Genomic DNA, 10,028 nt, shown 5'->3' on the forward strand with positions numbered 1-10,028 from the left:
CTGTTCATGGAAACATGTTGTCGTATGTATTAAGTCAAGTGTTATGTTGAATCATTGTGCACTACCCTGAGGCTTTCCCTTATTTCAATGTCATCAATGTAGGAGTTACTTGTCTGGTCCTTCAAATACAAAGGGTATATTGTTTCCCTGACTTCTCTTATTGAGGTATGACCTTGTACCATCATCATAATTAATGGTGTAATTTTATTTCCTAGATTTTACAATAATCTTCCTTGATGTTAATGATTGGCTGTCAAACCAACAATTAATGAAACATCTTTACCCCATTTTAATGATCTTACTATGGTATTGATAGTAAGTAAAACATTATAAACGATGATGTCGAGGAATTTCTATAATAAATTATAAACTAAGGGAGCTTCAGCCACCAAGTGTCTAGGAACACGTTGTGTTATCCGATACAGCGTGCGAGGCATAAATAACAAACTGATGTTTAAGAACCATACTAACAAAACAAACAATGAATGGGCATAAAAACACCATATGTTGAAGATCTCATGTAGGGGTGTAAACGAGCCGAGCCGAGCCCGAGCCTGACTAAGCTCGAGCTCGGCTCGTTTAATTTTGAGGAAGTTCGAGCTCGAGCTCGAGCTCGATTCGAGCCTTAAAATGAAGCTCGGGCTCGGCTCGTGAACAATTTAGTGGGTTCGCGAGCCTAATCGAGCCTAAACAAGCCTCCATGTATATATATATATATATATATGTGTGTGTGTGTGTGTGTGTGTGTATGTGTTTATGTGTGTATGAATGTTGTGTGTGTGTGTTTGTGTGTGTGTGTGTGTATATATATATATATATGCTCGTTTAAGCTCGTTTAGGCTCGCAAGCCCACTAACTGAAGCTCGGCTCGAGCTCATTTAATAAATGAGCCCCATATTTAGGCTCGAGCTCGGCTCAGGCTCGTTTAATTCGATCTCGAGTCGAGCTTTTAACGAGTCGATCTCGAGTAGCTCATGAGTAGCTCGGCTCACTTACACCCCTAATCTCATGTATTACACCATACATCGAGTGAAAAAAATTTATCCCACCTAATTTCGCTATCACTTTTCAAAATGTCTCACTGATTATGTATCAAGGTTTCATAAAATGTGCTCTCTGAAATGTTATATAGCGGTAACTTTTGGATCAGAATAGAAGTGTTGGTTATTGGGATTCAAAAATTATCGCGAACCTTTCTTTCGAATGATTGCTGATTACGTCACAAGATTTTCATAATCAAACACAATAAAAGGAATATTAATTGTTTATTCAAGGGTTTACGGTTATCATCTCTAAAAAACTCTCTATCAGCAATACCCTTTGAAGAGCCCTAATATGCAATCATGTCTTCACCACTATTTATCTATTTTCCAACAAATGGTGTTAGCCAAGCTCTCAATACTACAAAACACCCATTTTGATCAACTCCACCAATGTCACATCCACTTATGCCATTCCAACCTAACATCGAAACAAAGGATTGGAAGCCTTTGTTGATTCTATTGGTTTATTCTTGCCTCAAAACATCTATGAGTTCTACTACACTTGCACACATGATGAGCAGTCTGATGTCATTCAAGGAGCCATTAGAGATGGCTTTCATGCAATCCGTCTCACTATCTCTATTCTCAGAGATGCTCTTCATCTTCCAAACTTGGTTAAGTTTTTAGACCCTCCTTCTGAGAAACAATGCAGGAAAGTCATTATGAATATGGGTTACGATTGTACAAAGCAAGGAAAACACACTGGCTTAATTTTACGACAATGTCTTCTTGTAGGTTGATAAGAAGAAGATGGTTAAAGAAATTCTTAGCAAGATTGATCTTTCAACCTATGTTTATGTCCTCAAGGTATCTCCTGATCCTATTATGAAGGTTAGGTGTTCAAAGCCAACACAAGAGTAAATGCTTACTATTCTCTTAAACAGGAAGGATGATAAAGGTGAATACCCTGAAAGGATTTTTGTATCCGAACTTGTGAGATATGGATGTTCATAATGGTCAGAAATTCATGTAATTCTCAAAAATCATAAGGGTATCCATGCAGAGGATTTAAAGCTTGCAATTGTCTTAATGATCAAAAAAGTTAGGAATCTCAATTTGGTTCCTCTCCCTCATGCATCCTCTATGGCTGCTACTTCATTCTATGCCAGATCTGGAAGAAAGTCCAAGAACTTAAGGTTTTTACATCCCTAAGCGACTATCTACACCAACAACACTCTTATATATAATTTTGGGTGTTTTCAACATCTTTTCATCAAAGAACCTAAACACGGATTGTTATATATTGATGATAATGGTCGTATGTTCTTTCAATGCTCTCCTGATCTTTCAATGGCTCCCACTAAGTATCTTGTTCTTCTAAGTCTGGAGTGTAAAGACAAACCTAAAGCTGACTGCTATCAATGTATTATCTCTTATGATCTGGATAAAAGAAGAGATAAAGTGGCTTGTGATGATACCAAGTGGATCAAGCCAAAGATTATTTTTGAGGTTGATAAGGTTTGTGTTAAAGACCTTCAACTAGAACAAGTTTTGACATCACCAGATTAGGAGAGATTGTAAGGTCAAACCTTATAATCTGAAGAGTCAAATTTGTATCTCGTTGATTATATCATCAACACCAGCAGTCATTGTTCAAGCTTCAAGAGAGCGTGATATGTTTCTTGGTAGGTAAATTTATTAATCAGTTATCTTGTTGATATGATCACTTTTGTATAGTATATATCTTTTATATGCTATAGTTATCTTATTATTCAAATCCCTGATATGTAGGGATTTGAATCTAGAATGGTCTTTTACCTAGTATATAAGTTACACTAGGTATTAATATAATCAACACTTGGTGCATTCTCTCTTTGTGAGAAATTTCTTAATGAAATTTGGTTTTTGATTAATTCTGATCTTTGTTCTTTGTTCTTATTCTTATTCCTTGATATTTTTTGTTTTATTTTGATCCTTCATGGATCCCTTTAGCGCTCGTGAGGTACTTCTATTTTGTTTCTAGCAAAAACAATCGTGTTATACATTTTCTTCCATAAAGTGTTTATATGGTGATATTCCAACTCTATTATTTTACATTATTAAAATCAAACTCATCTGACATGTTTGCGAAAAAAACATCATATGGATTTTGATTACAATTCCATTTTTTTTGCAAAAAACAGAATATGAAATTGGATTCCAATTCCCGATAAATTCTAATTGTTTTATAGATTGCAATTCCTTCAGAAACATTTTGCGAACAAAATTCCACTGATATAATTATGAAAATAGCATTTTTATAGCAAAAAGATCATTTTAAATTTTATAAGCCTCAAAAAAACATGGATCTACTTCGACCATTATTATCAACTATCAGCCATGGACATTCTAGAATTCATATACTTGAAGCGTAGGTCCTTTAATGTAGGATACAAAATTCAAAACAAATTGTAGATATGTATATCAATATGAGATGTATAGTCAACCATCAAAGTAAAACAACATTGGTAAATCCTTTACACAAAGTTAGTGATCAACATGCATGTGAAGACTACAAATTTCATATCTTAGGCCTAGGAAAAAAGAAAGCAAGTGGCTCATTAGGGTTTTATGGAAACTCTTAGAAAAATCTAAAACTATCTTTCTCATACATTTGGAATAATGGTGGGCTATAGGCAAGTCTTTCAACCATTAATTACATGAGACCAACACCATTTCATTAATCACATTAATTACTATTGCTTTGACTTAATAAAGAAGAAATAAATTATTTATTTTCTTATCTATTTTAGTTTATAAATAATAATAGAGTAAATTATTGAAATCGTAAATGTGGTTTGGAAAAAAATTACGTGTTTAGTCCATAACTTTGTTTTCATCAAGGACCAAATAAGATGATAAAATGAAAAGAAAGAGAATTTAAGACTGCTCTTATAGTATATTTTGTTTCATTTTTTGTCCTTAACAGTGGTAAAAAAAAGACTATGTTGTCTTTAAATATTTTTTTTTCTGATTTATTGATTTATGTAATAGATTATTTATTAATTTGTTCAACATATGGGTCTCATATTCCCTATTCCCTAATGGGTACCCTACTCCAACACACGTCATCTCTTAGCATCGACGTTTCTCTTCTATCAGCCCTTTCATTTCCGCTCTCTGCCTATCAGCTTCGGCGAACACAATCAGATGAACACCAAAAATCCAATGATGCCATTGAAATTATTTACTCTCCCTTTTTTTTCTTTCTCCTTTCTTGTAGGGGTCGAAATATCTACTGAGGTGTCAAAGTCCTATTTGGTATGTGTAGTGTCGAAGCCTAGCACTTCGCTATGTATGTATTTTGCAAGGCAATGTTAGATGTTGAAGCGTAATGTCTAGTCCTTACATATTTTTTGTGAGTCTGTATCACCCTATAAATATGGTTATTATAGAAGTAGAGAGTAGATTTTGGGCATTTTGTTCACCTTCTCTCTCATGTACTTGTATACTCATTCAGACGAATCAACGAGCCAAACATACTTATTTACGATTGTGTTATATACTCTTTCTGTTATTGATTTTGTTCTTAATACTCGATTCAAACTCACAACAATTCTTTCCTTTCCATTTCTATTTGTGTTTACCTTCCCTTTTTTTCTTCCTCACCTGTAACCCATAAAAAAAGTAAAACTCAATGTGAAATTAAAAAACAAGAAAAAACTAGACTTAACTTATAAAAAGACTAAGATAAAAAAATGAACTCAAGTTGTCATCACCACTACCATCCTCCACTTCCACCACTATCTTTACCATAGATACCTAACCTAAAATCAAACCCATAAATCAATACCGAGTAGCAAAAACTTACCCTGAAATTAAAACCAAACCACTGAAATTAATACCAAACCAAACCACTTCCATTTGAAAGAACTTGCTGAAATCAAAACCAAATTATGAAATCAATAACCAATACAGGATGATGATGATGGTGATAATGAAAGAATTACATGAACTAGTTAATCAAAACCAAATGTTGAAATAAAACTTGAGGACAGAATACCTAAAATCGCAAATCTCGATTTACCCAAATCTCCCTAGAAAACCCTAATGATGACATTGGCGGAGATACCTAATTTTATAAACTGGTAACGTAAGCCATTGGATATGAACTAGTGACAAGTTGATTTACTACTAATACAGGTTGCTGGATCAAAGTAGTTGGTTCACTAAGGATGTCGAGAGGGTGATGGTTAATCGTGGTTTTGTAAGTTTTGTTAAAGACATTGTTAGTGATGATAACCATGTAACGCAGGTAGGCAACACGGATTTTGGGTTGTACTAATGGATAATAAGAAGATAAAGGGGTGAGGGTGGGGGTGTGTGAAAGAGTGGACCTAAAAACTTTAAGTAATATTACAAAATAGTTATATAAAATAATAAAAATTATTTAAAAAAAAAAGTTTAGTAAGGGAAAATGGGTCTTTTAATGTCTAACGAGTAACGGGGATGAAATTTGCAACAAAATCATACTATAAAGACGGTCGGCGTGCAAAATAAAAGTTATGGACTAAACACGTATATTTGACTAAACCATAAGGAAAATTTCAGAAATTTACTCAAAACAATATTATGTAATAAATATGTAACATCTGTTCTTCACATACTATTCTTTTTGATATTTATTTTAAATCTTAAAAGTTTTGGGGGCTTTCGCTGACTGCGACTTGGTGATGCAGACTCACCATGGCTCAGCCACGTCATTTATTTGGTCGCGCCATTTAAGTGGCCACGACGTCATATATGGATGGCCATAACGTGGTGGCGTTAAGGTTGAAAAACCCTAGAACACAAGTTTTGAGCCTTATTTAAAGGCTCTAACTCCTAGATTTTCCTCATTGGCAGCCCCATCCTCTGAGAAAGTTACCCTCCCAAACCCAAGCCTTTATACTTGGTTTTAAAGCTTGTTCTATTGATTTTGTGAAGCTTGAGGAAGAAGGAAGTCCATTTTGATGCAAGGAAATAAGGGGCTAGCTTAGATACATTATCTACTTTAGATTTCTAATTTATTGGAGGTATAAAGTTCAAACCTTGACCTTTGCTTTTCTAGATCTAAGTTTATGCAGCTTTTTGAGTGGTTTTGAGTCCCTTACCTATATAGCCTTAGAGTTGAGCAACTCGTAGACTATTTAAGTGAACCAAGTGACTAAGTGACTTTTAGAGTTGAGTGTTGAAGGAAAGGTCTGTTTGTATGATCCCTCTTGAGGTCAAGTATGTATTTTGGTTCACTTTGAAGTTAGGTTAAGAGTTTGGGTGCATTTGAGACATAATATTGGATAAAGTTGGAAAATTTATGCATTAATACGATTAGATTCACAAGATCTAAGCTTTTGAGTTCTAGAGATTAAGGACTAATTGCTTAATCCATTAAGTGATTTGGGCATTCACCACGACGTGGTGGGTGGTTGGCCACGACGCGATGACGGATTTCGACTGCGACTGTCCTGTCATGTAGTTGCCACGATGTTCATTGGTTAACCACGGTGCGATGGTCTGGCCATTGACTGTTGACTTTTGACAAGGGTGGACTTGTGGTCAAACTTTAGGGTTTTAGGTCATAGCTTAGAGATTTGACCATGGATTATATGTTTTGGTGGTTACTATACCAACCTTCGCATTCTGAACATTTTGGAAATTGTCTGCTTTTGTTATGAGGTGATTTTTCTCACTATACTTTATACAACGATATAGATCCTTTGTATGTTAGGATGTTGACAGGTTGTAGTTGACTATTAGGTAGATAGATTTCTTAATACTAACTTGTGGTTGCTTGTTTGGAAGTTGGTTGTTTATATGCATATGTCAAAATATTATGGGTGGGTTGAGAACGGACCAAATGTATGTTGAAGGCCAAGATACTCCAGCGGACCATCTTTATGATGAAGGCCAAAAGGAGTGGTACAGCTTAATGTTGTAGGCTCAAGGGGCGGACCAGCCTTTTATTGAAGGCTATTGTGTGCATGCATTGTATGTGTATTTTTGTGTGGGGTATTATGGGGAACTCACTATGCTTTGGCCTATAGTTGTGGATTTGAATGTTTCAGGTACTTCTGAGGATCGAGGAGAACCAAAGGTGTGACTGTAGACACCATCCAATTGCCTTCATGATTATTTAGATATATTTTGTTATGATACTTTGATTTTGATTTCATTTTGTGAGAGATATTTGGTGATGTTTGATTTTTTATGAAAATGGATTTCATCCCCTTTATACATTGAAAATTTTACCATGGTTTTTTGTACGTTACAAGTTAGTAACAAAGCCCTGGTTTGAGGGATTTGGATAAACACTTGTGGGACATTACAAGTTGGTATCTGCAAAAATTTTACAATCATTTTAAAAGATAAAATTTAAAAAGAAGAAAAAGATGTGATGTATACCGTTAGCCGAAGCTCAAAGAAAAGTGATCCTCAAAAATATCCAAATATTTCATATGAATATCTACTGATATGTGAATTTCTATAACTGCATGGTAGTTAATAGACTAGGGATACTTAGAAATTGCATGATAGAATTGCATGATTACTATGATGCCTGGTAGCCTAGGGAATTGTTTGGTTGTGCTATTGGGAGCATAGACTATTATTACAAGTGGTTAAGTGTATGCTTCATAGTTGTACATAATTAGAGTTTTATAGCCTTTGAATGCTTGATTTGGTCTTAATTCCTGTAACACCCCAAATTTCTCCAAAAACTTTTTCAATGATATGGTTATAAAAACATTTAGGTATTAACCCACATTTAACAAAAATCAATCCCACAAAAAACATTTACAATTACAACTTTAGGTATTACTATTAAGCATCATACAAACCATAGCAAGCAAATATGAATTACATCATTATCATTAATAAAGAACTTGACAAGCTCCACTCCATTCTCTATTTCTTAATTTCTAACTTCCATGTATTATCTTTACTCCTTAAGTACATCCTCGGATATATGTCATTAAAAAGATTACGTAAGACAATAATGTCTCGTGAGATATGTGAGTTTTTAACCCAAAATATTTATCACTTTTTTTTATCAAAAACATTTCATTATGAAAAACATATTCCAAATAGACATTTTTCACATTCCATTCCAAATCAAAACATTACAGTAGACATAACATAATTCAAAAGACATTTTTTTTTCAAATTCCATTCCCTTCTTTCATTAAGGGCTAATTCTTGTATTGAACCGTTGCCATTTTTATACTTAGGGTCTAGCAATACCCCTAAGTCTATACCAACATGAAAAGAACCAAATCAGTTCATCCTAACATCATTTCTATTAGGCAATCTATCTTGCAAAGGGGTAGCACCCAAATAGATACCTTTATATCACGTTCTAGGGATATTGTAACGTCCCAAAAATTAAGACCAAAAATTTTGATTTTTAAATTAATAAAACCATTATCCATAACAATATCATAATACCAAAGAGAAATCAGAGCATATCAAATAACATCCAAAAACATCGGAGTCATGTGAAATGCGGAACAATGTGGTGTGTGCAATGCAGTCATCCCGAGCCCTTCCCCTTCGAACCAAAAGTACCTGAAACATAAAATGAAAATTGTAAGCACAAAGCTTACTAAGTTCCTCAAATACCACATACCATACATATCAAACATATAATGGGCCCCGCCCGACATCGAACTCTACTCGGAACAGATCTGACAGTCATCAGGCCCCGCCCGATAAACATACAAACACATAAACACATACAAGAATCGCAAAGATATATAGCATACAATATAATCATCATGCCCCGCCCGGTAAACATATCAGAAAACATAGATCCAGAGTCACGCAGACAACTATTGTAACATCCATAAAATCATGAAAAAAATTAAACTTTTAAAACCAATCAACAAATCATCATTGTTTACAAAATTAGTTTTCAAAACATGTTTAATATCAGAGTTTTCCCAAAATCATAAAACAAAACACGAGGAGGTGCATGATCACGCATTTGTCTTCCCTCGATCATGTGAGGTACCTGAAACATATCCCAAAAACTGTAAGCCCGAAACATGTTTAAATATCTTTTCAGATATGCTTTATTTTTCTGTTATGTGTAATCCAAAAGGACATTGCTATTTATAATAATATTACCAGTCTGTTATGACTATGAAAACTAATCTTCATCAGATACTATCATATCACTACCAACACGATCATTATAAGGAAGAATAATAATTAGTTTGATGTACACATGCCTCATGTTGCATACAATGTTTATTGAAGATAAGGGAAATACGATTTGGCACTACTATGAAAATGAGAATTTACCAACATTTAAAAGAGTGAATATAGGTACACCAAAATACATGGTGAACATATGGGAAGTATACGACCGAGTAGGACACGACAATGTTCGCACTGATTTGGTGAAACATGTCTTCATTGCTAAAGTAAATCTCGTTGTCGACGATTTTTACGACGATACAAATGACGAATCGTATATGTTTGTAGATGATTCGGGCAAGGATATGATGATATTATGACAAGCGATAACCAGGTGTGTGGTACTATTCTACTATGTTCCAATTTTTTTTTTGTTATTTATGTCTACTTTTTAATTAATGAAATACTTTCTTTTTATTAATTTTATATAATCATATTCTATTTTAAAAAATGATAAGGTATGGTATCATTTCCTATCATTTTTGTAGGGTAAGATGATGATGAAGGAAAATTATGTGACGTTGTGATTATATATATATATATATATATATATATATATATATATATATATATATATATATATATATATATATATATATATATATATATATATATATATATATATATATATCCACCGGTGTTAATAAGCCAATGTTTATTATCCTTTGAAATCTGTGACAAACGTAAAAGACCCTTTTGGGTTGCATATGTTTCAATTCATACTTGAAAAGATTATGCCCATAAGCTAAGCAAGTTAAACGAGTGCGAAAATTCATTTATTTGCAAATCCAAGTGGAGCATAAAAATGTCGTGTCATTTCTGCTTTCCTTC

The sequence above is a fragment of the Lactuca serriola genome, chromosome 8, assembly GCF_051521515.1.
Source record: "Lactuca serriola cultivar US96UC23 chromosome 8, Lser_US96UC23_V15, whole genome shotgun sequence".
In the NCBI taxonomy this organism is placed as follows: domain Eukaryota; kingdom Viridiplantae; phylum Streptophyta; class Magnoliopsida; order Asterales; family Asteraceae; genus Lactuca; species Lactuca serriola.